We start from the raw sequence: 14,713 nt of genomic DNA, 5'->3' as shown, positions 1-14,713 counted from the left end.
GGTTACTGTTCTTAAGCAATACTGACAGCATGTATTTCTCCTTGCCTGACCAGCTATGACCAAACTTATCAAAGGGGTTCCATTGTGTAGATTTGAGGGAATGCAGTCTCCATCCCTGCCTCTTGGAAGTCTTTGATCTGTCTGCTAAAAGTGCTTATTAGTGATGATGGACATGGGTTCAGAAGAAACCCAAGCATCTTCGCTTTCCTTTGATGATGTAGGGAGTATAGATGACTATTTTTGTTTTAAGAAGTTCCTTTCTGTGAAACAGTTATCTTTTTCTTTAACAGCCGCAAGTCCTCAAGAAGTAAACTGGATACCCAGGATACCTACAAGACTCTGGGAAAACTCTGAAACTGCAAATTCTGTGGGAGCTGTAATGTTCAGGTGTGTTACTGACTCTCAGAAGAAAGTGATAGAAAGAAAGTTGCAAGCCTGAGAGCATGTTTGAGGATCTGGATACAGAAACAATGCCAGACCTCTGATAAGGGTTAGAAATAGGTTAAGATGGGAAACTGATCCTCTGAGTTCTTGTGATTGTTATGGATTGTTATGTTATGCTGTTTCAAGCAAACAGCTGTCTTGAGAGAGGTAGTTCAGATCTGAAGTTAACAGGTAACCCTCTAAAGTTATCTATTTCTGTGATGATTCTTAAAGTTAAGTTTTATAAATATACCTCTAAAAGAACATTGGAAAAATGTCACCCACAAAAAGTGTAACCTGTGTATGTCCAAAAAGGCTGATTTAGGAAAGAAACACAATGAAACCAGTCAAAAAAAAAAAAAAGTATAAAATCATAAATGAGATAGAATTGGTGAGTAGGGAACTTTTACTCACTATTTTCCACAACTCACAAAATAAAGAGCATCTCAGGAGACCATAGAATCATAGAATCATTAAGGTTGGAAAAGACCTCCAAGATCATCTGGTCCAACCATCCCCCTATCACCAATATCACCCACTAAACCATGTCCCTAAGCACCACGTCCAACCTTTAATGGTTGATGAACAGGCAGTAGCTTCATAATGATCAACAATTTTTTGTTTGTTTGTTTGTTTTGTTTTTTCACACTTGTGGTGGTTTTACTCAGGTGGGCAGCCAAGCTTCACCACAACCGCTCTCTCACTCCCCTTCCGCAAAGAGGAGCGGGGAGAAAATATGATGTAAAGGGCTCAAGGGTTGAGATAAGGACAAGGAGATCGCACAGTAATTATCATGACGGGCAAAACAGACTCAGCATAGGGAGACAGTAAGATTTATTGCCTATTACTAACAAGCCAGAGAAGGGAGAAACAAAGGAAAGAAACCAAAAGCACCTTCCCCCCTGTCCACCCTCTTCCACCTCCTCACCCCGAGTGGTGCAGGGGAACGGGGGAATGGGGTTTATGGTCAGTCTATAGCGCTTCTTCTCCGCTGCTCCTTCTCGATCACTCTCGTCCCCTGTGCTGTGGGGTCCCTCCCACGGGATGCAGTCCTTGCTGAACTGATCCAGTGTGGGCTGCCCACAGGCAGCAGCTCTTCAAGAACTGCTCCAGATATGGGTCCGTACCACGGGGTCCATCCCTCAGGAGCAAACTGCTCCAACCTGGATCCCCCACGGGCAGCAGCTCCTGCCAGGTCACCTGCTCCTGCGTGGTCTCCTCTCCACAGGCTACAGGTCTAGCCCGGAATCTGCTCCAGCAGGGGTCTTCCACAGGCCGCAGTCTCCATCGGTGCAGGTCCACCTGCTCCAACATGGTCTCCTCCACGGGCTGTAGGGTGGAACCCTGCTCCACCGTGGTACTCCATGGGCTGCAGGGGAACAGCCTGCTTCACCATGGTCCTCACCACAGGCCGCAGGGGACTTCTGCTCCGGCGCCTGGAGCACCTCTCCCCCTCCTTCTTCACTGACCTTGGCGCCTACAAGGCTGTTTCTCACTCCTCTCACTCTCCCAGCTGCTGTGTGTGGCACAGTGTTTTTTTTGTTTTGTTTTGTTTTGTTTTGTTTTTCCCTATCTTAAATATGCTCTCACAGAGGCACAAAACAACATCTTATTGGCTCAGCTCTGGTCAGCAGTGGGGCCCTTACCAAACATGGGGCAACTTCTAGATCCTTCTCACAGAAGCCACCCCTATGGCCCCCTGCTACCAAAACCTTGCCACGTAAACCCACTACAACACTGTGTAATTAAAATGAAAATTTTATTTTCATAGGAAGTTGATAATTCTGAAAAGGTACTAAAAAAATCTCAGAAGTAAAGGTTCTTTTGTAGCTGTTAAAGACAGTGGCCTAAATGAAACTTCCAGCACAAGAAGCCCCAGGCAGCTGATGCTTGGAAAAGTAAAGTGAGACTAGAAAATGTGTCGCTTCTTCCTTGCCTTACTTGTGCTCTTCCCAATTGTTTGTTGGATGTTAGACTCCAGGTTGTTGGACTAAATGAGCCCTTCGTTGTTTTCTGCTACAGACACTCTAGTGTTCTTAAGAGAGTTGTAGGAGTTTTGCAAATGCCACCTTATAGACTGAATATAGTATTGAATTTAATCATCTCCCACTTGAGCTAGATCTTTTTTGAACCACTGAATTTCTTTAAGGAAATATAATCTAACAACAGTATCCATGTAAGTTGCTTGAATGAAAACCACCTTGGATTTTGTGGGTTTGTGTATGATAATGGCTCTGTTTAAATAAATAAATTAATATATACTTTAAATAAACAATACATACTTTTATGATGCATATATCTGTCTATACAAAAGTCAGGCATCTTCTGCAATGAGTAGAACATGATGCAGTAATATTTGTCTTATTATTTTCCCTTTTTTTCCTTTTTTTTTTTTTTTTTTTTAGTATAATGCTCTAAACAGGTAATTTTTCTTAGCCTGATGCATCTGAATTACAAGATAGCAGTAACCATATATTGCAAGGGAGTGATCCCTGATACCTACAGGCAAGAACAAACACTCATGTCCAGAGTTTTCAGTTAGCCCCTCCTATATATGATTTCCTATCTCCTCTGGGATCCATGTTCCAGACATGGTTTCGGCTGAAATAGGGTTAATTTTATTCATAGTAGCTCGTATGGTTCTATGTTTTGAATTTGTGACCAAAACAGTGTTGATAACATGCCAATGCTTTAGCTATTGCTGAGCAGCACTTGCACAACTTCAAAGTCTTCTCTGTTTCTCACTCCGCAAACCCAGCAAGGAGGCTGGGGGTGCACAAGAAGCTGCAAAGGGACATAGCCAGGACAGCTGACTACATCTGACCAAAGAGATATCCCATACCATATAGCATCATGCTCAGCAATAAAAGCTGGGTGAAACAAGGAGGAAGGGGAGGATGTCCAAGTAACTGTTACATGTGGCGAGCCCTGTTTCCCTGGAAGTGGCTGAACTGAAGTGGCCTGCTGATGGGAAGTAGTGAATGAATTCCTGATTTCGCTTTGCTTCTTATTCTGTAGTTATTAAACTGTCTTTATCTCAACCCACAATTTCTTGTACTTTTACCTTTCTGTTTCTCTCCCCCATCCTACTGGTGGGGAGTGAGCAAGTAGCTGTGTCAGGCCTGACTGGCTACCAGGGTTAAGCCACAACACAGCCCTCAGTTATCTAAGTACTGGGTCATTTTTCATGCCTTTCTTTTTTTTTTTTTTTTTTAAGTTCAAAGTGTCTGAGATAAATTGAGTGCTGGGCTGCATTTCAGCCTACTAGACTGTTTTTCACATTGTCCAAATCTGTGGATATACCCCCAGAATTGCACAGTATCACTGAATTATACTACATTTTAGTAGTGATCCTTGCCCAAACCACATTTGAGTTTTGGCAAAGGTAAATTAGTTTGCCCACACACAAAGAGTTAAAATTAAATGAGAGCAGGAATTAGAAAGAAATACTCAGTCCTTCTCTAAAAATTAAAACATAAATTTATTGTACCATTTTTTTTATTTTTTATTTTGTGAGGAAGATGCCTCTTTTTCCCATAGCAGCAACCTTTGTAACGTCTTGTTATAGTTTTCCCAATTAATTTCAGTCAAAAAGTGTATATATTGCAGCCAGCATAGTAAAGCTAAGGTGACTAGTTGAATACTGCTAGGTCGGCGGTGTGTAGTCATCACAGTTAACACTGTAGTGTGTTAACCAAAGAGAGATTCTTTACCCACTCGGCACAGTAATGAGCACTCACAGATGCAGCTTTTAACAGAAGCAACTTAACCTTAAAATCTGCAATTAAGAGTGTGGTTTCCACGGACAGCTGTGAAAGATGCAATGGAGCTGCAAAATAAACAAGTTGTAGAGTGTCAGACACATAAACTAGCCTGAAAGTAAAAGAAAAAGCCAGGAGCAAACAAGGTATGAATTGTTTTCTGCACTATAGCTCCTCACATGACCTTAATGTTTTTAAAAATGTAAGCAATTCAGAAAAAGCAATGATGCAGGATCGTATTTACAAGAAGTGTTATATTTCATCAAGAGATAAGCATAGGAAGCTAGAAAAGAATATATATATATATATATAGTGACTAACGTGATAGATATTAGCAATGGCTGGTATTCAACCTTCCTCTACAATAATAGCAATATGAAATCCCTTTCACTTTTTAGAATACACTTCAGAATGTTACTAGATACTGGTTCAACTGCATACAGAATATGTTGTAGGAAAACAAAATGTCTCAGAAGGGTCACAGTAAGGATGCAGAAATCAAATAATAAAAGTTACAAAATGCCAGTAATGAGGTTGCTCTGTTCAGTTTTATATTTAGATGTCTAAACATAAGTGGAAACAATCTTTCCCTAGATGCTGACAAGGACACTAGCTCTTCACCATTTATAAAACACCCGTTTCAGGAGAACTGAATCACTAAACACCCCAAGCTAAAGCACAAGCTGCATCTGTCACTTACTGCAACTGGAATTCATCCTGTGACATTGTCTTTATTGACATAATCAGCTGTGTCACTCAATACCTAGTCAGGGACTTTGCTCATTTAGTATTCACAGTATTCAAAACGTGTGGTGTAAGGATGTGTTTAGTACACTTCTCAGATCCTGTGCTGGACATGGAATTATTCTTTTTTTTTTTTTTCACAGATATTTTTTCTTCTCTAGAGTCTCAAACACTAAACAGCCAGCAAGTCTTCACCCCTTCCCAGCTGTGTTAATGGGATACTATTTTACAGGTGCAGACCAGCAGAACAAGAATGTTATAGTCAAATGTCCAATTTGAGACAACTAATATCCAATTATTCAAAGTACTTGGCATTAAACTTCTGTTTTACGTGTTCAGTACACGGCTTCCAGCACTTCTGCAAAACAGACACACAGATCTTGAATGAGATATGTAGAAAAGAGACAAGAGATGATACTGTTTAAGGTGTCTGAGTTTTCCCAGAATAATTTCAGGGCTTTATTCAGTGGCTGTAATGTAAAATGCAGAAGTAGGCTAACGTCTCAATCTACATCTCTTATTTAAAATGTTGCTTTAATGACAAGTTAAAGTCTTTACATTCATTGAGTGCCACAGGGTCCATCTTCAAAAGAAGGTCAAAAGTAAATCTTTCCTAAACTGTAGGAATTGTGGCACAGTGGACAGGGTTGAGGGATAGTCCATAAACAGTTTCCAACATGGCAAGCAATGCACCAGGTCCAGGATGCGTTCAGGGAATCCCATCAGGGGCAACAAGAGCCAGGGCAAGAGACAGAGCCTGAGACAAGCTACAAAATACGTCTGAACCAGGAGACAAGTTACGCACAGCACAGGGACAAGGTCCATCCAGGAGGTAATGCTGGAGAAAGGTTCCCATACAACCTAGCCCAGGCAGGATCTGAAGAAGCAAGGCTGAGCTGAAATTGGGCAGCTGGTCCTGTGGGCAGAGAGTGCTAACAGGGCAGCCAGATGATGCTGTTCAGGGTCATTAAAGCCTATTAGTGCACTCATAACACAAACTTATAATCCTGTGCTGGTTTGGGGTCTTATCCTCCTTCTAACAATCTTACTCCTTTCAACTATGTTTTCCGTGGGATAGATGTATATATTTCTGAGTTCTTGTTATTGTGTGTTTTTTTCTGCATTCTGGAATAATCTTCCTGAAGGATGGTAATTTGCATAGCAGCCACTAGGTAAGGCTGATGTATGGAAAGGCTTCATAGCTTTTACCATATTAATAGTTATTTCTTACATTATTCCTGCAAACATCTGAGTAGCCTATTTTATCTAAGGGTTTTACTGACACATTTACAGAGGTGCCCAAGAATCAGGAGTTACTAAGGGGTGACTGGGACCCAAAAGTATCACAAAACACAGAGAATGTGCTGCAGAATATGGTTTTTATTTCCACCAGTACGGCTTCTGTTTTCTCATGCCTTTCCACAGTGTTATCTGGGCCCTCTAGGAGTGTATGTCCATTTTGAAACAATTCATCAATTGGTTTAGATAACTTTGAACAAATTATCATCTGTGAGTACAAAAACTAGAAAACCTGATAACATATAGTTTGTCTTTCTATTTGTCTTCTTAATACTTTTCACAGTTCCTTTTTGGTCTCGATTGTCATTTTTGTGTCATCTTTCCACCTTACTGCACAATCCTCTTTTCCAGATCATTAATGAAATGTATTAAAAAGCATTGATCTTAATGTGAAACATTGGATTACTTCTCTGTTAATTTACTGGCATTTTTAAAAAATCCTCATGTTTTATGTTTTTGTTTCTCCCCATTCTGTCAGTCTTATCCTTTTTTCTAGCTTTAGTATTAAAAATCACTAGGGCTACACCTACCATCTGTAATTTTCCAAGTTTTTCTATTTTTTTTTTTCAATTTAAAATATCTTTCATCTGATTTAACAGAGACAGCTACAATAGTCTAGATCCTGACATTGATCTAATCAATGAAAAGATGCTAAGCAGCCTCACATTACTGATGCCTGGCATTGGAGAAAATTGTATGAAAGGAAGTAGCATTAAGTGTAAGTGACATATAATAAATAGTGTCTGTGCCAATGAATCTTGAATTTCTTCCTGATCAGTGTCAACAGTACAAATGTCTGTACTAATATTTCAGATAGACTATATCCCATTAGTTAAGGACTTTGGTTGGGATTATGACCAAATTATGTTAGAAAGCTACCAGACTTCAAAGACTTAAGCCCACGAGTCTTGCTTGTTAGGGAAAGGAGGTGTGCTACTATTCAGGCCACTATAAATTGAGAGTGGGGCTCTGCCACTGCCTTTTGGGAAGAAATCAGTCCTATGGGTTGTGTTACATGTGCTCTGTAGAAAGCTTCTGAACTGAACCTTTTTGGGAACATAAAAGAAAAGACATCTGACATCTGAGTCACAGCTCTGAGGTCTGATGATTTTTTTTTTTTCAGACACATTAAGACTGGTTTGTTCTGTACATGCAGAGAATCTAAAGCTTAGGTATCTGACTGGTTTTCTGCAGATACGTATAAGTTCCCACTTACACAGGAGATACTTAAGGTGAGTAGGTGCCTAATTTTGGTGTCTGGAGGTAGGTAGTATAAACCCGTTACCTTTGAAATCAGATGTGAGCTGAACCGTTATTGCAGTTTTAGTGTCTAAACTTTCATCTACATTGCAATTTAGGTAATTGTAAAGTACTTTAAGGTCTTCCCTGAGCTTTTTTTTTTTTTTTTTTTTTTTTCCCCTCTAAGCCAAACAACCCCAGCTCCCTCAGCCACTCCTCATAAGACTTGTTCTCTAGACCCTTCACCAGCTTCATTGCCCTTCTGTGGACATTCTCCAGCTCCTTGATGTCCTTCTTATAGTGAGGGGCCCAAAACTGAACACAGTATTCAAGGTGTGGCCACACCAGAGCCAAGTACAGACGGACCATCACTTCCCTAGTCCTGCTGGCCATGCCATTTCTGATACAAATCAGGATGCTGTTGGCCTTCTTGGCCACCTGAGCACACTGCTGGCTCACATTCAGCTGGCTATTGACCAATACCCCCAGGTCCCTTTCTGCTGGGCATCTTTCCAGCCACTCTTCACCCAGCCTGTTCTTCTTTACCAGGAATAGTGTAGCCAGCAGGACCATTGGGGTGATTGTTCCCCTGCCCTCTGCTCAATAGTACATCTGGCCCTATAGACCTGCGTACATCCAAGTGGAGTACCAGGCCACTAACCATTTCCTCATGGATTCATTCTGCTCCTTGTCCCTATCTGCCAGCTCTGGGGGGCTGAGTACCCAGAGAACAACTGGTCCTGCTGCTAAAGACTGAGGCAAAGAAGGCATTAAGTACTTCAGCCATTTCCTCATCTCTTGTCACTATGTTTCCCACCACATCCAATAAAGGATGAAGATTCTCCTTAGTTCTCTTTTTCTCATGTATTTATAAAAACAGTTTTAATTGTCTTTTAACAGCAATAGGCAGATTGAGCTTCAGTTGGGCCTTGGACCTTCTAATTTTCTCCCTGCACAGCCTCATGATGTCTTTGTAGTCTTCCTGAGTGGCCCGCCCCTTCTTCCGAAAGTCATAAACCCTCTTTTTCTTCCTGAGCTCTAGCCACAGCTCTCTGTTCAGCCAGGCCAGTCTTCTTCCACACCAGCTCATCTTTCAGTATGTGGGGATGGCCTGCTCCTGTGACTTTAGGATTTCTTTCTTGAAGAGTGTCCAGACTTCCTGGAGTCCTTTGCACTTCAGGACTGCCTCCCAAGGGACTCCACTAACCAGTCTCCTTAACAGGCCAAAGTCTGACCTCTGGAACCCCAGGGTGGCAGTTCTGCTAACACCCCTCCCTAACCTTTCCAAGAATTGAAAACTCTATTAATTCATAACTGCTGAGCCCAAGATGGTCTACAACCTCCACATCACCCGTAAGTCCTTCTCTATTCACAATAAAAAGTTCCGGGGAGCACTGTCCCTGGTTGGCTCACTCACCAGCTGTGTCAGGAAGTTATCTTCCACACACTCTTGAAATCATCTAGACTGTTTCATCTCTGCTGTGTTCTATTTCCAGCAGACATCTGGTACATTGAATTCCCATGAGAACAAGGGCTAGCTATTGTGAGATTTCTCCCAGATGCTAGTAGAATATTTTGTCTGCCTCTTCAGTCTGGTTAAGCAGCCTATAACAGATGTCCACCGGGACATCTGACTCATTGGCTTTACCCCTGATTCTTACCCATAAACTTTCAATCCTGTCATACCATTAATCTCAAGACAATATAAACACTCCTTACCATATAGGGCTACTCCGCTGCCTCTCCTTCCTAGCCTATCCCTTTTGAAAAGCTTGTTTCCATTCAGTAACGTGAGCTGTCCCACCATATTTTGGCGATAGCAACTATGTTATAGCCCTCCTGCCACACAATGGCATTCAGCTTCTCCTGTTTGTTGCCCATACTGCATGCATTGGTGTAGATGCAATTCAGTTGGGTTAGTGATCCTGCCACATTTTTGGGGGGAGAAGCCCTAATTCCTGCATGACTATTCCCAGGCACTTCTGTGATTTTTAACCCATCAATGTTCCTTGTGACTTTGTTGCCACAGGGCTCTCCACCCCCCCTACCTCCACAGGGGTGGCAGAGTGACAGAGCTTGCCAGTACACCATCCCATAACCATTGTTATATCACGTCCAGACTTGTCTTTGTCAAGCCTGGTTTTAACCCTTTCCCCCTTCAAATCTAATTTAAAGCCCTATCAATGAGCCCTGCTAACTCTTAAGCAGAGATCCTTTTCCCCCTTAGAGACAGGTGAACTCTGTCTTCAGGCCAGCCCACAGTCCTGTCTCTAGCCACCCCGCCGGCCAGCAGGCCTGGTGCCTTGTAGAATGACCCCTGATCAAAAAAAAAAAAATCTGCCACTGACAGCAGGCTTGGAGCCAGATATTGATTAGTGACTCTTCCTGTTTCTTGCCTCATCAGTCCCTGCAACTGGAAGGACAGAGAAAAATACTACTTATGCTGCTTATCCCTTAACTAGTTGCCCCAAGGCCCTGAAGTCTCTTTTAATTGCCCTTGGACTTCATCTTGAAGCTTCATCACAACCTACCTGAAAAAACAAAAACAAACAAACAAACAAAAAAAAAACAACAAAAAAAACAGATAATAGTATGAGAGCTGTACCAGTAGAGGAAGCTTTCTCTTCACGTCCCTTATCTGGGCCCCAGGGAGGCTGCAGACCTTCCTATCTCCCTATGAAGTAGGTCTGGTGTGCACATTAGTCCTTCTGTTCCCTTCAGAAGGGAGTGTCAACAATGACCCATCTTTTTTCTTGGTAGGAGCCGGGTACAAGTCAACATGTGCTCAGTGTCTCCTCCAAGCCAGATGTACCATATTCCTCAATATTGTTCTGATGAGCATACAAAGCTTCATACCTATTGTGCATGGGCACCTGGGAAGGTGGGGAAGTCACAGAACCACAGAATTGAAATCACAGAATGACAGAATGTCCCTGAGGGGACATGCCTGCTGCACCAGGCAGGGACTTGTTGCCATTGCCCCTTATCCTCTAGGTCAGTGCTTTCAGCAGGATGGAGAGGATAGGGAAACCCCCCTAAAGAGCATCCCTTCTGCCTGCTGGACCTGCCTCAGGGAAGGCAGGGAATGACTCAAGCAGTCTATCTCCCTCTCAGACTCCCAGACACTCCTCAGCCTATTCACCTCTGTCACTAGGTGGAGGAGTGCCTCCACCTGGGAATACCACCCACAGGTGTGCTTGCTCCTGCCATCCTGACCTGTGTCAGGGCACATCCTGAAGCCTGACACCTGGGCGGCTCCCCCTGGGGCTCTGCCTGGTAGGCTGCCTTGCTTGTGGGGGGTGCTGAGCTCTGAGAGCCTGTGGTCTTCTACTGGGTGGATGCCATTGCTCCCTATTTGAGCAGGCCAAGCTTCTGGGCCCTCCCTACAGGAGCTGCCCTGCCACTCCCTGACTGACATACCACACCCTGCTCTGGTCATTGTGCTCCCTAGGGGCTGCCTTTGTATGAGGTGGGGTGGGGTGGGGTGGGGCGGGGTGGGGCGGGGCAGGGCAGGGCAGGGCGTGGGGGCCTGGCTCCACCCAAGCCTCATCAGCTGCTCCTGCAAGGGCTACTGGCTGGTGGCAGCTTCTTCTGTTTGCCTCAAGGGACCTTGGTGCAGCAACCCCCCTGCATGCTGCAATCCCCTGCTCCACTGCAGAATGCATCTGCCCCAGAGTTGATCACCTTGTATACTATATACAATATATGGTATACGATATATGTAGAGAGACAATATATAGAGACAATACACTATATATATATTGTGTATATATATATACACTATATATGTGTATTTTTATATTGGTCTTCAGAATCAGTTTTGCATAAGGCTGAGGCCATTTATTTATTTATTTATTTATTTTGAGAATTAGGCCATACCTTCTAACACTTACTTATTTTTGTTTTGTTCCAGCTAAAAAAGCAAAGTCATAAATATTATTTCTTGGTATCCCTAGGTTTGTACACACTTACAACATAAGAGCTGCCTGTTCACCCTGGGCTCATGATGACTAAATAGAACTCTTCTGAACTTGTATAGCAGTGCACTTTAAACTTGCTAGCAGTTAAAACTGTAGGTAAAAATATGTATAAGAACACAGCAGAAGTGTATAGCTCCAACTGATTTGCATATACATGCCATGCTTATGGCTCTTCTTTACATAAAAGTGTTTAGAATAGAATAGAATAGAATAGTTCAGTTGGAAAGGACTTTCAAAGATCATCAAGCCCAACTGCCTGACCACTTCAGGGTTAATCAAAAATTAAAGAAAGTTATTGAGAGCATTAGCCCTTTCAGCACTGAGATCAGTTTACTTTCTCCTTTGTAGAACCAATTTCACATTCACTGGATCTGTAGCAGAGCACTCTTTCTCCATCTTCCCACCTCACAAATAAAAACATGTGTCTTATGAACAGCCAGAAAAACATAATATTGCTTACTAATGACACAATGTACATGTTTTTCTCTATATCACATCGTTTAAATCAGGAGACTGAGAAAAAGTGACGTACAGCTGTGTCCTGTGAAGAAATAATCACTGTGAAAAGTATATGTTCAAACCTAACCTCCTAGTTAAGTTTTTTTTATGTTTTGTTTAAGAGACTTACAGCCTACATTGCTGAAGCAGACACAAGCAATAAACCTCTTATTCAGGAAATGTCCATAATTATTTGTAAAAAGAAAAATGGAAATCAGGTATATGCCTTGTGAAAGTAATTTTGGTGCAGTGTTATACAAATTGAGAATTCTGTGGATTTTTGTTGTAGACATAATTGCTCTTTTAACTGTCTTAGTTCAGCATTACTATTTACTCTGAGAGCTGTTTTACAGATATGATAATTTTGTAAAATTAATTCTTCATTTAGTATTTGACTTTATTTTAGTTATGCAATGGGATGAAAATGTATACGTCAGTCCTTTGGGCAAATGCCTAAAAACTACAAAAAAATATCTAATCAGAATTAAGGACAAATTACAGAAAATAATCTGTTTGTGCATTTCCCTTTACCTAAATCTAGATTTCAAAGTAAAGAAAGAGATCAGCCCAACTCATAATACTTTTAAAGATAATTCTTTGCTATGTGGGGACTTGAGATCGTGGCTTTGAAATATGAAGTTGGAAAAAAATAAATATATATATATATATGTATATATATATAAAATGCTTTAAAGACATAAACTCTAAAGACAGAATTCCATATCTAATTTAGGAGGTTTGGCAAGTGTTGTATATTGACTTTAATAGTTATTTTCTCTCTTTTTTTGTAAAGTTAAAATGTCACATGGTGTGTTGTAAAGCATAAGACAAGTTCTTTCCATTCTTTTGTGTGAATATATTCTTCTCTTTGGGCATCTTTTTATTTTCAATACTTACATCTGTTGCTTAAAATGCTATTCCTGGTACAATTGTTTTTTAAATGCAAACCCATATGTGTGATCTCAAGAGAAGCTGGTAAATTTCACCAAATGGGCATCCCTAAATTACATGCCATCTGCAGCTAGTGATGAGAGGACTAAACCCAGTCAGCTGTGATCTTTCACCACAGCATCTATCATTTTGATTGGCTCTAGGGAAATCAACAGCTTTTGGCTTGAACTTTTCCAACCCCAACAGGTTATTATGGACTGGTTGAGATGTACTGGCTAACAAATGATCTCTTTTATCTGCATATAGACCTTGAAGTGTTTTCTTGTGAAAATCAGTGGCAAAACGGCAAAATTTAGCAGAGCAGAAGTGGGTCCTTATTCCTGAACTGATTCAGATTTTATAAGGTATAAATATGCAGCCTTATTAACTTAGAGAGACAGTTGAAATATGCAAAATACAGAAGAAAATTTAAGAAACATTATTATTGCCTGTGTAATTGTAAATTGATAGTACAAGGAAAAAAAAAAAAAACTTTTCAGAACAGCTTGTTCACATTCTGAAGGGATAATTGCCAAAGTGGGAATTATTTTATTATGTCATGTGAGACTTTATGATCATATTAGAGAAAAACAAACAAACAAACAAAAACTAGTAGGAAAATAATACATAGATGCTACCTTACTAAGAAAAACCCCTCAAGAATCCTATTTATGTCATTAATCTTGCACTATTAAGTGCCCTCCCTTTCATTCCTATCCTGTCATATTCCTTTATTCTTGTATTACTTTAAAGTAATACAAGATATTGCATTACTTTAAAACAAATAACATTACCTACCTAGATTTCTGCAAATATTTGACACAGTTCCACATAATATCCTTGTATCAAAATTGGATATACATGTATTTGATGGATGGACAGTGGATAAGAAATTGGCTGGATGGTGACACACACACAGTTGCAGCCCATGGTTCAATGTCCAGGTGGACGCTAGTGGTGAGTGTTTTTCCTCAGGGGTTGGTATTGGGATTAGTGTTATTTAACATATTTGTTGGTGAAATGGACAGTGAGATTGAGAGCACCCTCAGCAAATTTGCAGACAAAACCAAGCTGAGTGGTACAGTCAACATTCTGGAAGGAAGAGATGCCATCCAGTAGGGTCTTGACAGACGAGAGATGGGCCCGTGTGGACCTCATGAAGCCCAACAATGCCAAGTGCAAGATCCTGCACCTGGGTCAAGGCAATCCCAAGAATTAATATAGGCTGGGTGGTGAGTGGATAGAGAGCATCCCTATGGAGAAGGATTTGGGGGTACTGGTGGATGAAAAACTCAATGTAAGCTGGCAATGTAAGCTTGAAACCCAGAAAGCCAACTATATCCTGGGCTGCATCAAAAGACGCATGACCAGCAGGTCGAGGGAGGTGATTCTCCTCCTCTACTCCATTCATGCTGAGAGAGTTGGGGTTGTTCGAGCTAGGGAAGAGAAGGCTCTAAGGAGACCTTATAGCAGCCTTTCAGTACTTAAAGGGGTCCTACAAGAAAGATGGGAAGAGACTCTTTATCAGGGAGTGCAGTGATAGGACAAGGGGTAAAGGTTTTAAACTAAAAGAGAATAGATTGAAATTAGATATTAGGTAGAAATTCTTTACTATGAGATTAGTAAGGCACTGGAACAGGTTGCCCAGAGAATTCAAAGATGTTCCCTCTCTGGAAGTGTTCAAGGCCAGGTTGGATGGGCTTTGTATAACCTTATCTAGTAGAAGGTGCCTCTGTCCATGCTGAAGGGTTTGGAACTAGATGGTCTTTAAGGTCCCTTCCAACTCAAACCACTCTATGATTGTGAGCTAATTAAAACTGCAGTTTAACAATTTAACTG

Source organism: Cygnus atratus, chromosome 1 (genome assembly GCF_013377495.2).
Source record: "Cygnus atratus isolate AKBS03 ecotype Queensland, Australia chromosome 1, CAtr_DNAZoo_HiC_assembly, whole genome shotgun sequence".
NCBI lineage: Eukaryota > Metazoa > Chordata > Aves > Anseriformes > Anatidae > Cygnus > Cygnus atratus.
The sequence above is the reverse complement of the archived record's forward strand: the minus strand, read 5'-3'. Positions refer to the sequence as shown.